Genomic DNA, 16,800 nt, shown 5'->3' with positions numbered 1-16,800 from the left:
ATACCAAAACCAGATGAGAATGCCAGAGGAAAAAAAAATATTACAGTGCAATATCCGAGATGAACATAGATGCAAAAATCATTGACAAAATATTAAGAAACTGAATCCAACAATATACTAAAAGATCATACACCATGATCAAGTGGGATTTACTCCAGGGATGTAAGGATGGTCCAAGATCTGTAAATCAGCCAATATGATATATCATATCATAATATGTCATATTAACCAAGTGAAGGATAAAAATCATATGATCCAGATACTCAGATCAATGGAACAGAATAGAGAACCCAGAAATGGACCCACAAATGTATGGCCAACTTATCTTTGACACAGCAGGAAAGAATATCCATTGGAATAAAAACAGTGTCTTCAGCAAGTGGTGCTGGGAAAACTGGACAGTGACATGCAGAAGAATGAACCTGGACCACTTTCTTACACCATATACAAAAATAAACTCAAAATGGATGAAAGACCTAAACATAAGATAGGAAGCCATCAAAATCCTCAAGAAGAAAGCAGGCAAAAACCTCTTTGATCTTGGCCACAACAACTTCTTACTCAACATGTCTCTGGAGGCAAGGGAAACAAAAGCAAAAATGAGCTATGGGGACCTCATCAAAATAAAAATCTTCTGCACAGCAAAGGAAACAATCAGCAAAACTAAAAGGCAGCTGACAGAATGGGAGAAGATATTTGCAAATGACATATCAGATAAAAGGTTAGTATACAAAATCTATCAAGAACTTATCAAACTTAACACCCAAAAAGCAAATAATCCAGTGAAGAAGTGGGCAAAAGACATGAATAGACACTTCTCCAAAGAAGACATCCAGATGGCCAACCAACACATGAAAAAAATGTTCCACAGCACTCATCATCAGGGAAATACAAATCAAAACCACAATGAGATACCACCTCACACTTGTCAGAATAGCTAACATTAACAATTCAGGCAACAACAGATGTTGGCAAGGATGCAGAGAAAGAGGATGTCTTCTGCACTGCTGATGGGAATGCAAGCTGGTACAGCCACTCTGGAAAACAGTATGGAGGTTCCTCAAAAAACTAAAAATAGAACTACCCTACAACCCAGCAATTGCACTACTAGGCATTTATCCAAGGGATACAGTTGTGCTGTTTTGAAGGGACACATGCACCCCCATGTTTACAGCAGCACTATCAACAATAGCCAAAGTATGGAAAGAGCCCAAATGTCCATCCAGGGATGAATGGATAAAGAAAATGTGGTATATTTATACAATGGAGTATTACTTGGCAATCAGAAAGAATGAAATCTTGCCATTTGCAACTACATGGATGGAACTGGAGGGTATTATGCTAAGTGAAATTAGTGAGTCAGAGAAAAGCAAAAATCTTATGACTTCACTCATATGAGGACTTTAAGAGACAAAACAGATGAACATAAGTGAAGGGAAACAAAAATAATGTAAAAACAGGGAGGGGGACAAAACAGAAGAGACTCATAAATATGGAGAACAAACTGACAGTTACTGGAGGGGTTGTGGAGGGGGAATGGGCTAAATGGGTAAGGGGCACTAAGGAATCTACTCCTGAAATCATTGTTGCACCATATGCTAATTTGGATGTAAATTTTAAAAAAACATTAAAAATAAATAATTTTAAAATCATATGATCATGTCAATAGAGGCAGAAAAGGCATTTATCAAAATTCAACATCCATTTATAATAAAAACTCTCAACAAATTGGGTATAGAGGGAACATACCTCAACATAATAAAGGCCATATATGGCAAGCTCATAGCTAACATCCTACTCAGTGGTGAAAGCTGAAAATATTTCCTCTAAAATCAGGAACTAGACAAGGATGCCCACTCCTGCCACCTTTATTCAACATAGTATTGAAGAAATTGAAGAAGACACAAATAAACATAAAGATATGCTCATGGATTGGAAGAATCAATATTGTTAAAATGTCCATACTACCCAAGTCAATCTGCAGATTCAGTGCAATCCCTATCTAAATTCCAATGACATTTTTCAAAATAATACAACAAATAATCCTAAAATTTCTATGGAAACACACACACACACACACACACACACACACACACACACACACACACTCCAAATAGCACAAAGTAATCTTGAGAAGTAACAAAGCTAGAGGCATAATGCTTTCTGATTTCAAACGATATTACAAGGCTATAGCAATTAAAACAGTATGGTATTGGCATAAAAAGGTACCTAGGGGCTCCTGGGTGGCTCAGTCAGTTAAGCATCCGACTTCAGCTCAGGTCATGATCTCAAGGTTCGTGAGTTTGAGCCCCACATCGGGCTCTGTGCTAACAGCTCAGAGCCTCAAGCCTGCTTCAGATTCTGTCTCTGTCTCTCTGCCTCTCCCCCACTTGCATTCTCTCTCTCTCTCTCTCTCTCTCTCTCTCTGTCTCTCTCTCTCTAATGTAAATAAAACATTAGAAAAAAAAAGACACATAGATCAGGGGCACCTGGGTGTCTCAGTCGGTTAAGAATCCAACGTTGGCTCAGGTCATGATCTCACAGTTCATGAGTTCGAGTCCAACATCAGGCTCTCTGCTGTCTGCGGAGCCCACTTTGGATCCTCTGTGTTCCTATCTCCCTGCCCCTCCCCCACTTGTCCGTGAGCACGTGCACACACTCTCTCTCTTTCTCTGTCTCAAAAGTAAACACTTAAAAAAAAAGACACATAGATCAGTGGAGCAGTATAGAGAGCCTAGAAATAAACCCGCACATATGTGGTCAACTAATTTACAATAGAGGAGCCAGGAATATGCAATGGGGAAAAGCCAATCTCTTCAATAAATAGTGTTGAGAAAACTGGACAGCCACATGCAAAAGATTAAAACTCGACTACTATCTTACACCATGTACAAAAATTAACTGAAAAGGGATTAAAGGCTTGAAAGTAATACCTAAAAATCCTAAGAGAAAACGTAGGCAGTAAACTCCTTGACAAAGGTCTTGCTGATTATTTTTTAATCTGACACCAAAAGCAAAAGTAACAAAAGCAAGAACAAATAAATGAACTGCATCAAACTAAAAAGCTTCTTCACAGCAAAGGAAACCGTCAACAAAATGAAAAGGCAATCTACTGAATGAGAGAAAATATTTTGCAAATCCTATATCTGATAAGATACTTATACCACAAATATGTAAAAAACTCATATGATTTCACTTATATGTGGAATCTAAAAACAAAACAAACAAAACAAAACAGAAACAGACTCATAAATACAAGACAAAAAAATGGTGGTTGCCAGAGGGGTGCTTGAAGGGGATGGGCCAAAGAGGTGAAGGATATTCACAGGTCAAAACTTCCAGAAAAAAATGAATGAACAAATAAATAAATGTAAAAAGAAAATAAAATGGACTCAAAAATTACAAGAGATAAAGCCCTAGGAATTAACCTAGCAAAAGCTATGCAAAAAAATTAATTAAAATTAAAAATAAATGTTTAAAAAGTTATGTAAAACATTTGGGGAGAAAACATTTAGGGACAAACTATTAAGTAACATAAAAGAAGAACTAAACAAGTGGATAAATTTAATGTTATTTTGGAAAAGTCAACAGCAAGATGATAATTCTTCCCATATTAATCTATAAATTCACTGCAATTCAAATAGAATTTCCAATTGCATTTTCCATGCAACTTAATGAGGAGATTCTTAAATTCATATAGAATGGAAAAGGACCAAGAAAAGCCATACAAATATTTTTTAAGGTAACAGTGATAACAATAAATATATTTCCATACCAGATTTTGTGATTGCACAGTAGCAGTCATTAAAATGGTAGGATTTCACCCATGGAAGAAAATAGAGAATGCAAAATTAGACCCAGACAGATGTATATCATAAAGGAACTATCATTATAAATTAGTATAAAAAGAAAAAACTGTCCAAATGATAACAATGGAGAAAAAGATAAAAATTAAATCCTTACCTGACACCATTAAAATTTTTCTATGTTTATTAATTAACTATAAGTAAAAAGAAAACATTTCTTTTAGAATAATAGATAGGAGGGGCACCTGGGTGGCTCAGTCACTTAAGCATCTGACTCTTGATTTTGGCTCAGGTCATAATCTCATGGTTGGTGAGTTTGAGCCCTTTATCAGGCTCTGCACTGACAGTGCGGAGCCTGCTTGGGATTCTCTCTCTGCCTCTCTCTCTCTCTGCCTCTCTTTCTCTCTCTCATAAATAAACATTTTTTAAAAAGAATAATAGATAGGAAAATATTTGTATGATATTAGGGTAGGAAAGAATTTCTTTAACATGATAGGAAAAGCATAAATCTTAAAGGAAAGCATTGCTAAGTGTGATTACATTAAAAGGAAAAATTTTCTGTATGGCAAAAGGCAACACAAAGACAAAAGCAAAGCTATAGATCAGGAAAACAAAATACTTGTAATGCATATAATTGACAGATAAATAATTTCTCACTTATGTAAAGAATTCCCCAAATCACTAAGGAAATTAAAAACAGGGTAAGAGACAAATGGACAAGAGGTAAAACCAAGAAAAACACAGAATAGGACACATAACTGTATGAAAAGATAGCCAACTTACTAGACGATACAAATTAAAACAATAATAACAGTCCATAACATACTCAACTACATTGAACATTTTTTTCGACATTTTTTTCATTGAACATACATTTCAAGTCCAGTAAAAGCAAGTGTTGGTGAATAATGAGTGATTTACATAGATATGTACTGGAAAAATTCCAGCAGTTAGGAGGCAGTAATTAGAACCCCATGGGCACAGAATGGTGTCCTAGCCATATGAGGCAGGAGGCTAGCTCTGAGACCATCATGAAACCAGTGTGCTCTATGAGACCCAGAAAAACTCCTCTCACAGGCCAACAAGCACAAAGGAAAATCATCACTGCCAAGGATTCTGAGTGAGGATAAAGTCCAATCCTGTACCATATTTAGGTGTGGACACAAATGTTTCCTATTTATTACTAGGGTGCAGAACCCCCAGTAAATGCACCCAAAAAAACCCCTGTGCACAAGTGTTCATAGCAGCATTCATTATCAGAGCCTAAAGACTATAACAACCCAAATGTCCTCAAGTCACGAATGGAGTAAAAGAAGTGGTATATCCATATGGCAGAATATTACAAAAGGAATTAAGTACTGATTCATGTTACAACATGAATAAACCTTGAAAACAGTACGCTGAGTGACAGAGGCCAGATCAAAGGCCTGTATGGTATGATTCTGTTTGTATGAAATGTCCAGAATGGGCAGTCCACAGAAACAGAGAAGAGACTAGTCTTTGCTAGGGTTGGTGGTCAAGGGAAAAGGGAAATGATTACTAATGGGCACAGAGTTTCTTTTGGGGGGTGAAAAAAATGTTTTAAAATTAAGTAATAGTGACCGTTACCTAATCCTATGGTCTGCTAAACCACTGAATTGTATACTTTGCCAGGTTACATTTTGTGGTATGTGAGTTATATCTCAATAAGCCTGTTATTTAAATATGTATGTACTTATTTACAATTTTAAAACATAATTGATGGATTAAACAGCATAATAGATAGATTAGATATAGTTGAGGAAAGAACGTACTGAAAGACTGAGCTGCGGAAAATGATCAAGGACTTGCTAAAGAGAAATAAAGAGAAATACAATATGAGAAGTAAGTTATGAGAAATGTAGACTAGAAAACAAATTCCAACATGATGGTAAGATTTACAGAATAAAGAATAAAGAGATGTAGAAAAGATATATTTTAAAAGATAGTAATTTTGTGATTAATTTTTTTCAAAATACAAGCCTATGCCCAATCTTCACTTGTATAACCCTCCAATTTATATTTTCCTTATCCCTTTGAATTTCTCCAAGTACATGTTGCTTCTAAAGTGGCGTCCTTTGCAATTACTGCATATTTAAAAATACGTTATGTATCATTGGTCTAGATTACATATACAATAGATATCATATATTTACATCTTCATTCAGCAAAACAGAATTATTTTTTTATTTTCAGAATGAGAGATCACATGCACGTGTGTGCAAGCTGGAAGGGGGCAGAGGGAAAGGGAGGGAGAAAATCTTAAGCAGGCTCCACACTCAACGCAGAGCCCAATGTGGGGCTCAGTCTCACGACCGTGAGAGCGTGACCTAAGCTGAAAGCAAGAGCCCGATGCTCAACCGACTGAGCCACCCAGGCGCCCTACAGCAAAATAGAATTATCTACTTAATATGAATGATATTTTTTATGAACAATATTTGTCTTCTCTTTCAGTTCAATACTATTCTTTTCGGTTCCATTTGTAACCCCTTAATAAGAAATAATTTTGCTTGTCATCAAAAATTATCAAACATACAGTCTCTTGAATTTAGTCCTTCTGTAGATGGTTTCACAAAATTTCATTCTATCAGTAATAGTCCCTGTTACTATCTTCTCAAGGTTTGCCGCGGCTCTGGAAGCTGGCTCCTGTGAAGGTGTGCAGGCAGAGCCGAGAATGCATGTCTTACAGTCCTTGCTTATGCAGCAGGAAAGCCAAAGAACCATGAGAGCCTTTTTCACATTCATTCCCTGGATCAGTGTCCTACCCATTTGCTCAGAAACTACACCATCAACCGTCGCCGGATCCGTAAAATGTGCCCTTCCTCCCAGAACTATTCCTTCAACAGAACAGTGAATACTGTTTCTATAAAGTGCCATGCATGGTTAGGCCCATTCCTCTAAGAGTCAAAAAAGAAAAAGAAAAAAAAAAGGAAAAGGAGAAGAAAAAGCAACAAGCTATATCCATATTCTTGCTAAATGATGAAACCAGCAGACTCCACAAACGTGCTGGGATGATGCCTGGCTTTTGTTCCTCCTGGGTCCCTTGTTACCATCTCCCTTGGTATGTCCCCCTCCTCCTTCCCTGACACAGAGCTTGTATCAATGGACACAGCACACTGAAATAGCTCAGGGGTTATTTATGTTTTTTTCAGACACTTTCTTTTTGGTGAATAAAGTCTTCCAGACACAAAGATGTCAGATCTCTAAGGGTGAAATTCCAAAGCACTAATAGATAGCGAGGAACCAATTTTGGGCCAAACACATAGCACGTATTAGTATGTGTATTGAATGACTGAAAATATCAAGATGGAAGTGCCAGAAGAGTGCCCAGACTGGTGAGTTTTGCTGGACATAACTGATGGAAGATCAGTGAGTCCTTGGAGGAAGTACTCCAAAGTTCCATAGAGCCAACGTGAACTCGGACTAGTATCCTTTCGTTGGTTATGTGGTTAAAAATTCGGAGGGGAAAAAAAAAGCTAACTTTTACACATTCTTCTTCCTCCCATTTCTCCCTAAGCACAAACATAGTGTTATGGAATGTTTGAGAAAATATTTACCAAATGGCCAAGCATATGGTCAGTGGATCAGCCAGATAAGCTGACACCAACATCAAAGGAAGGGCAGGAGGGATGGGAAGGCTATGAGTCAGTGTGTCCACATCTCCTGGCAAGACAACCCCCCACATCCTCTGAATCTATTCTAGAGCCACACTTGCTCTTGCAAACACCTCAGCCCAGAGAGCCACAAAGGAATAGAACTTGAATAGAAAATGCTTGCCCTGCTGTTTCCTCTGGAAGCTGGATGCAGACAGCTTCCGCAGTAGACAAGCCGTTATGATCAAAGAGAGAGGGAACCTGTTCCCTGGCCTTCTGCACCTGGGAAGGAAGGAGAGCTTTATCTGAGGTTGCTGCTGTAGACAAAAGTGCCCACCAGGAGGAGCACACGATGTATTCTCCACTGGGGGCACACATGGACCCTGGCCTGCACATCGACTGCTTTATGGAGCATTGTACTGCTGGGTCCAGCCAGCAAGAGGCTCAAGAAAATTAGGCAGTGGTACCTGGAGAGAATCTGGTTCTCACCTCGCATGGGGAGAAGAGAAGAAAAGGAGAACTCCAGTTAGTGACTTATACTCGATGTATCTAGAAAAAAGACTGGGGGCACCTATCCACAAATGTAAACGGTTGTTATCTTTGCCTGATGGGATTATCAGTGATAGCTGTTACTTTATTTTTGCTTGTATCAGTTTTCTAAATGTTCTACAGTGAATATATGTTACTCTTAAAAGGGGGGGGGGGGGTGGGTAGGTGGTGGGAAATGTTCTCTAAATGTCTCCCACTTCACACACTGGAGAACATTAGCTCAGTTGACCGTCACACAACAATTCTCTAAGGTGGGAAAACCCACGTCACCATCTTTAGTTTGCAGATAAAGAAAATGAGACTCCAAACTTCATCATTCTGCACTGGGTTATACTTATGCCAAGTGAGCTGATGTCACAGGCAAGCCCTGTTTTTGATGGCTAATACAGCCACCCACTGCCCTGAAGCCATATCACACTCTCCACCCCACCCCCTGTGACCTGCTGAAGGTTGCTGCTCATTGTTCAATCAATGGCTACTTGATCAGAGAAGGCAGCTTCCTTTATTCTGAGACTCAGGATCTACACCCATTGGTCAAGAAGTACAGTGTGGCTTGCTTTCTCCTGCTTTTGGCCTCCCTTTGAAAAGAGGAATCTTAGAGACCAGAAGAGGTTAACTAGTGTGCCCAGGATGGCACAGCTACCAAGTGGCATAGCTACTATGTAGACCTGACATTCTGACTATAGAGACCTCGCACTTAACCATTAGGTTATAGTCCCTCAATTAAATAGTCAAGATTCATTCAAAACAATACAGGTGTGGAATTCTCAGCTGGCATACCACCGGAGCTGGGGGGAATCTCTTTGTTCTTGACCTGCGCTGGCCAATGTGAGTCAGAAGCACTAGAGATAAGAAGACAGCATGAATGGGAGATTGGTCACATCCAAAAGAATTAATCAAATACATTGAGGATAATGGAAGTCAGTCTTCTCACCATTGAAGAAGGGAGGTACAAATATGGAAAAGGCAAGACCCATGTGATATTGGATTGTAATTAGGGTCATTGGCACGAACATAGGGTTTCTAAAAGATATTGCTACAGATATAGATAACGCGTGTGTGTGTGTGTGTGTGTGTGTGTGTGTGTATCTCTACCCACTGAGAGGACCCAGATTCGAAGACAGTCTGGTAGCACTGAGCACTTTTAATGCCTAAATCCTGATTTCTAAATACCCTTCTCAACTAAAAAGAACTAGGGCTCCTGGCAGACATGGCTAAAGCATCAGACGAGCCCGAAATCTCTTATTGCAGAAATGAGGAAGTTCTCCAAGAATCATGTAACTATCAAAAGTCACAGGAGTTTGTAAAGGCACTCATTGGCCAAATCTGGGTCAGCTTGAGCATCACAGTAAATAGTACTAGTAATGGATTCTAACTCATTTAATAAAAGAGGAATCCATGGATCCATGCTGATATAAACAAGCAAGAGGAAGCCCTACCTTATGCCAACTAATATGTGTACAAGAAATGGTACCATTATATAATTACTTACCCATAATATTAATAATAACTTGGGCAGGCGTAAGCATCTGTGGATGCCACAAATAATGGAGAAAGGTGTAATGAGGAACCAGCTATTTATACAGTCTTGAGGTATCTCCCCACAAAATACGTATTAACATCTTAATGAATACTTAACAATACTTATTAATACCCCATCGCAAAGTACTCATTAATCAACTTTACTATGGAGAAACCTGACAGACACCATCTTAACCAAATGACAAAAGTCAGTGTCACCAGTAATAGGTTGAATCAGCATCACATACCTGCTGATAATGTGCACTGAGAAGAACACACAGTCATTTCTGTGGTACTCTCGAGTTACATTTGAACCTAATCATGACAAAACAACGTCCAAATTGAAGGATATTCTTCAGAGTAACGGACTGGGACCCTTCAAAACTGTCAAAGTCACAAAACATAGGACTGAATAGCTTGTTCCAGATTGAAGACAACTGAAGAGACACGCTAACTACATGCAGGGCATGATTCTGGAACTCTAAAGGACATCACTGGTACAATCGGGGAAATTTCAGCAGGGATTTGTGAATCAGAAGATAGTACAGTATCAGTGTCCATTTCCTGATTTTGATAGGTGTCCTGTGGCTATGTAGGGAATGTTCTTGTTTTAAGGACATACACATTGAAGCATTTAGAGGTAATGGAGCACTGTGCCATTTGCAACTTAATTTCAAATGGTTGAGATGAAACTGGAGAGATGAAAAATATGGTGGAGTATCAGCAGTTGGTGAATCTGGGGAAGGATATATAGCGCTTCTGTAGTCTATTCTTGAAACTGAATTTTTTCTAGGTTTAAAACTATTTTAAAGTAAAAGTTCCCAGGGTGTCTGGGTGGCTCGGTCGGTTCAGCGTCCAACTTCGGCTCAGGTCATGATCTCGCGGTTTGTGAGTTCGAGCCCCGCGTCAGGCTCTGTGCTGACAGCTCAGAGCCTGAGGTCTGCTTTGGATTCTGTGTCTCCCTCTCTCTCTGCCCCTCCCCTGCTCGTGCTGTCTCTCTCTGTCTCAAAAATTAATAAAACTTAAAAAAAAAATTAAAGTAAAATTTCCCCAAAAAAGTGTATGATAAAATTCAACACCAACTTCGAGTTTAGCAAAGGAAATAAATAATACATGTAAAGAAGAAAGAGACAGACCAAGACAGACACAGACACAGAGAAAGCTCTAGAGAGTTATAATTTGAGACAATTTTTTATGTTTATGTACATACATAGGGGCTTTATTGATGTTTTTAAAAATAGGATTGTATTGAACAAATGCAACTTGCTTTTTTTACTTAGAAATATATGTTAGCAATCTTTCCATATCAGTGTAGATAAATCTACCTCAGTCTTTTTTTAAATTATTGCATAGAATTGCTTTATATCGCTCGTCCATCATTTTTTTTTTAATTTTTTTTTAACGTTTATTTATTTTTGAGATAGAGAGACAGAGCATGAACGGGGGAGGAGCAGAGAGAGAGGGAGACAGAATCGGAAGCAGGCTCCAGGCTCTGAGCCATCAGCCGAGAGCCCGACGCGGGCTCGAACTCACGGACCGTGAGATCGCGAGATCGTGACCTGAGCTGAAGTCGGACGCTCAACCGACTGAGCCACCCAGGCGCCCCTCGTCCATCATTTTTAAGCCAATTCCCCATTGGCAGATATTCAAGTCGCTACCTAGTATCCTTTAAAACATTTATTTCCTTTTTACACTTTTACTACCAAATAAGATCACGTGTTTAAATCAACATGTGAACTACTGCATGTCACAGAAGGAAAAAAAAAAAGCCTCAGACTTGTCATGCAAGTATTCAAAAGTAATGATACTTTTAAAGTATTAAAAGTATTAAAGGCAAGGTTAGTGCCAATGGACAAATCACTAAGACCCTTCAGTGGGGCCTGAATTTCCCATACGCCCACTCTCTAGCAGTGCATCTGGAAAATTTTCAAGGGGTCTCCCTCATCTTATTTCTTTCTTTTAAAAGCAAGTGTTTTGGGGCGCCTGGGTGGCTCAGTCGGTTAAGCATCCGACCTCGGCTCAGGTCACGATCTCGCGGTCCGTGAGTTCGAGCCCCCGCGTCGGGCTCTGTGCTGACCGCTCGGAGCCTGGAGCCTGCTTCCGATTCCGTGTCTCCCTCTCTCCCTGCTCCTTCCCAGTTCATGCTCTGTCTCTCTCTGTCTCAAAAATAAATAAACGTTAAAGAAATTTTTTTGGAAAAAAAAAAAAGCAAGTGTTTTGATTTTACTTTGATTTAGGAGGCCTCTTTGTCAGTCTTCTTAGGAATGGGTGTTGCAACTTCTTCCCTTATCCTACAGCTATAAGCATTTTCCAGAATGCCTGCACATGTGAAATTATTCAGACGTATTGGTAATCAGCAAGAAAAAAAAAAAACAAACCCAGAATCAGAGGAAACCATTTTGTCTGCTGTATTTGTTTGTCACTAAAGAATGATTCTCTCTTGATACACTTGTTGGGGATGGCAGTTTCTGCATACATGTCATTATTCCCTAATTAGAAGAGGGAAGTGGGGGGGGGGGGGGCATCCCTGAAAGAATGTAAGCTTCTCAAAGCAAGATAGGGTTGGGTCAGACGTATCCAAACCACCACCACCCTGCCAACATCCTGGGGGGAACATTAAATACAACAGAAGCAGAGAGCTTGGCCCAGGATGAGGATTCAGAGCCTTGGACATTTCTCTTGCAAAACTGACCCCCAAAACACTGAGGAATTGCTGGAAATACAAGGTAGGATCTCTGTGCATAAACAGAAAGTAAGCTTCCGTGTGGTTATTTTTGTGAGGCTTTTGATTTTGTTCAATGGGGCTAGTGAAGCTAAAAGAAAGGGTATCCTAGGAGTCCTTCCTGCTTGCTTCCATTTCCTAAGAAGTGACACTGTCATCGAAGACTCAAGTTCTTAGGAGTGAAAAGTCTATAAGCGTCACTGCCACAGTCATCCTTCCACTTAAGCCACACATGATGGTCACTTTAAAAATATTAAATTCTGAATTCATCATCATTCTTACAGCTGGGGTAAAAATTTGATTCATGTTAACTGCACTGATTAGTAAAAGCACTTAAGTGTCCTTGTCTGTTAACTATAGTATTGACTCATGAAGTTTTAGGCTGAAAATTAAGGCACAGGTAGGCTTTTTAACCAAAGCACATTCATAGATACTCACTGATTTTCCCAAGCACTATATTACCTATTTCCCCCTACCTCCAGAAGAGGGTAATATGGAGTCTGTTCCAATAAGCATAGGTTAGATGAAAATAATTGATACTACTAAGAAAACAGGAAATCAACCCTACATTTTTGAACAGTTGAAACAAGTGAGAAGCAACTCTTCAAAATGGAACAATAAAATATCACATTATAGCATATTATTTTTTTGTCTAATAGAAAAGGGAAGACAGGACAATTACTAATAGTCAAACTAGTTCAAAGAAAGCACAACTCAAAGGTGCTTCATCTGAGATGGCTGGGTTTCAAGAGTGTTAATAGGCATTCCAGAGACATGCTGACGAGTAAATTTCTCAGGCGTTTCCAGACAACTGGTCCATGTGGCCGTAATAAAAAGATCCAGGAACGTATTCATCTGGCTTTTTGTTGTCTGACAAGACAGTTGGCCTAAATTCTTCTGCATTTCACATGAAGCAATAGCATCATGGAGGTGTACAGAATTACAGGATGCTTCAGAAACATCGAGTCACCCCACACAGAAGAGATAGCTCACTACTGATCGCAGGTGCCATTCCAGAACACATTATGGCCATGACTGATTGAAGTCCAATCACTTCCGGTCATTTCTATTTGACGATTCCTTGCAACATCTTCAAACCCAGAAGTGTGTCATGTGAATGTGCCTGCTTCTCAAAGATCACTTTAAAGTCCTAGTTTCTAAATCATCAAACTCTCTCACCCTGCATTTCTCAGCCTAGAAGTTACATCCAATCCAGAAGTCAAGTGACCCGAATTCGTTTCCTGGCCATGGTGAGCAAGTCATTAAGTGTCCCCTTTGCTTTTACTTCCTCATCAGTAAAATGGCCCAGTGCACATGGTGCCTCCATTTAGAACTCTGTGACATGAAATCTTTACAAGAAAAGTGCCATTCAGACTCAACTAATATCTACTGGGATATCTACCCTGAACTGGGCACTCTGTTACATATTTTACTTATATTTTTCCATTTAATCCTCACAGTAGCCCACTTAGGTAGATAGACATTATTAGCTACAACCTAAGATTAAAAAAAAAAAAAACACAAAAAAAACAAAACAAAACAAAAACCACGAGGGCCAGACAAGGTGAATTACTCTTCTCAGTACAACTAGCCCTAGGCGAATCCGGGAATCAAATTCCAATCTGGTGCTCTTTCCTTCTTACTATTTCTACTTCTATGTTTTTATAGTCAAGATACTATTACAGTAATAAGAATTTCCAGGGGCACCTGGGTGGCTCAGTCAGTTAAGCTTCCTACTCTTGACTTCAGCTCAGGTCATGATCTCACAGTTGTGGGATTGAGCCCCATGTCAGACTCCGTGCTGGGCATGAAGCCTGCTTGAGATTCTCTGTCCCTCACAAGTGCCTCCCCCACTTGTACACTCGCTCTCTCACTCTCTCTCTCTAAAAAATAAAAATAAAGATTTCTCAGTAGAATGAAATTTTTAGGAACCACCAACAAATTGTATTAGAGAAAGCAAAGGAGACTGCAAAACTCATTTGCAAAGTTTGGGTCTGAACCAGGCTTTTGGGCACTTACAGGCCAAGGTCAAATACATAGATATTGGGGAGGCAAATATATATACCTATAACCTGGAAAGGAGACAACTCCAGAGTCCTTTCTGAAAGAAACAAGGAATTTATGAATTTAGGATTGAGGAAGAATAGAGATACAGGAGAAGGAAATATATGGCTGGCAGTGGAAGACTCACAAACGACTGAGACTGAGTCAAAGACTCAGAAAAGACTTAGGAACAGCTGAATTCCTGGGATAGACATTCTTAGCTAATATCCGGCAGGTGAGCAAGCTTACCACCTGCTAGAAACCGCACAGCCCCGGATCCCTCGCAATGTATTTATAGCTGCTCCGTCACTAAGGCGCCAACACTTGATCTGTTCTTTCCAAAATAGGTTTTAAAAAATTCAGAAGGAAAAAGGCAAGAGCCCTGTAAACAACGTCTCTGCACCCAGTTGTAAACACTGCCGCCACAGAGGATAGCGGCCAGTGGCGTGCAAAGTGTGAACAGACTTGCCTTCTGAGGAGAGAGAGGTCTTGAGGGTGGGGGCTGCAGAAAGGAGGAGCGGCTTCTTTCGGCTTCCTGGCTATCGCAACCTGAGGAGGAGGAACCACAGCTGACCCACCTGTTTGGAAGGACAACACGGTGAGCGAATTTCCTCGATGGCTATTTAATGCTGACCCTGTGCCATGGTCCAGAAAGGCGTGTGGCCAAAAGAAGGAAGCAAGGCTTGGGGCACCTGGGTGGCTCAGTCAGTCATGATCTTGCGGTCTGTGAGTTCGAGCCCCGTGTCGGGCTCTGTGCTGACAGCTCAGATCCTGGAGCCTGCTTCTGATTCTGTGTCTCCCTCTCTCTGCCCCTCCCCAGCTTGTGCTGTCTCTATCGCTACAAAAAAGAAAAAGGAAGCAAAGCACCTGGAGTCCTAATGTTGTGAGGCTCTCAGGTGCTTTTCAACTCCTTCCTAGGAGAAAGAAGTTCTGTCCGAGAGAGACTAGTCTATGGGAGGTAGAGGTTTTATCAGAGAAGACCCAAAGTCTTAATTAATGGTTGATAACACCTAGATTGGAGTCACCACAGAATTACTGTGCCACAATCTCTCATCCAAGATCCAGAAATCCAAAAGGCTGTGAAAATAAAAGGTACTTTTTCGAACCTCATTTGACGAGCAGCACGTGATTCATCTCCTTCAGATGACAAAGCCCGACCTGGGTCTATGAGAGGGTTTTGTGGGTGCTGCCCCAAGCCCCTAGGTGATTATGAAATAATTAGCATATGCCCCATCCTGTCTTTCCAAAATCTGACAAATGGTGGATTCCAAGAACACCTAGCTCCAAGTATTTCGGTAATGGATTGAGGACCTGTATTGATACGTCTTTATGTGTTCTTTTTTTTTTTCCTTCTTTTGTTCTAAATGCAGATCAATCTATGTCTCACACGTATAACCAACTAATGCACAGTATCTTAATAAGCAGCTCTATGTTCCCAGGTATGGTAGCTTGCAAGGTCAACTTGAGGAAGAGCCCCTCTGCACGGGGTGAGTGTCCCACACCACCCCGGCTGGGAGGGAACTGCCAGAATTATCTGTAAAGTAACTATGACAGCCTCACAGGGAAATCTTACCTGAGAAGCTTTAAAAAAAAAAAAAATAGTGCCCTGAAGAAGGAAACGTAAGATAAGGAGAGAGGGAGGCAAACCATTAGAGACTCTTAAATCCGGAGAACAAACTGAGGGTTGCTGGAGGGGAGGCGGGTGGGCATGGGCTAAATGGGTGATGGGGATTAAGAGGAGGGCATGTTGTTGGGATGAGCACTGGGTTTTATAGGTAGGTGATGAATCACTAGGTTCTACTCCTGAAATCATTATGGCACTATAAATTAACTAACTTGGATTTAAATAACATTTAAAAGTTAAAAAAAAACCAAAAAACCAAAAAACACTGCCCTAAAACTGATCCACCTCAGTGGCAAGTAACAACCTTACCTCTGTCAATTCTCACAGTTTAATTTTTAATTTTTCTGTCTCACACGTTACAGCTTTCATTCAAATCCTGGTGAGCTTTAGAAACTCAGCACCAAGCGTGCCTGCACAATGCCAAATTCTGAAAATTTTTATCAGTGAAAAGCATACCGAAAACAACCCCAAAACGCAGTATATGCTGTTAATCCCCCTGTTCTGTTTCATGTTTGGTGGAACTGTTTTATTATTTCAAATACCCTGTGAAAGGATAGGCACTTGACCGTCACTTCTTCTGGATGAGTCTGGAAGATAACAAACTGAGCCGTCTGCTTAGAAAAGACACTTCCAAAGAGTTGCTCAAACCCGTAGATGGAGCTTCTGGATCACAACAGGCTCTGCTGTTTTTTAAGGATCTGATAATCAAATATATTCTTATCCTATACACCAATCTAATTTGTTCTAAATTTAACACTCTTTAGTGGAATGTGGATGACAAATATCTGTACTCAAGAAACTACACCTTATAAATGTTAGATCTCATCTCCCGTGTGTATTTAGCCATCAAATTAAAGGGTCATCTGCTTGGACATTTTGAAATCCAGAATAGATCAGGAATAATGTCTGCCCCAGACTGCTGCT

At 40.0% G+C, this 16,800-nt stretch overlaps 1 long non-coding RNA gene across 2 annotated transcripts in view; it reads left to right on the top strand.

The window, feature by feature from the left end:
- LOC131483574 (uncharacterized) overlaps positions 1 to 14,851 on the top strand; it is a 67,684-nt gene extending 52,833 nt beyond the window's left edge. Inside the window, exon 5 of one of the 2 annotated variants that reach the window (XR_009247775.1) lies at positions 14,600 to 14,851. This is a non-coding gene — a long non-coding RNA (uncharacterized LOC131483574). Of the gene's footprint in view, positions 1 to 6,443; positions 7,005 to 14,599 lie in introns of those variants that run through there. The other variant, XR_009247774.1, reaches the window with a different exon arrangement.
- The last annotated feature ends 1,949 nt before the right edge of the window (positions 14,852 to 16,800 follow it).

This window comes from Neofelis nebulosa, chromosome 8 (genome assembly GCF_028018385.1).
Source record: "Neofelis nebulosa isolate mNeoNeb1 chromosome 8, mNeoNeb1.pri, whole genome shotgun sequence".
Classification (NCBI taxonomy): Eukaryota; Metazoa; Chordata; class Mammalia; order Carnivora; family Felidae; genus Neofelis; species Neofelis nebulosa.
This window is presented reverse-complemented; position numbering and strand designations above follow the sequence as displayed.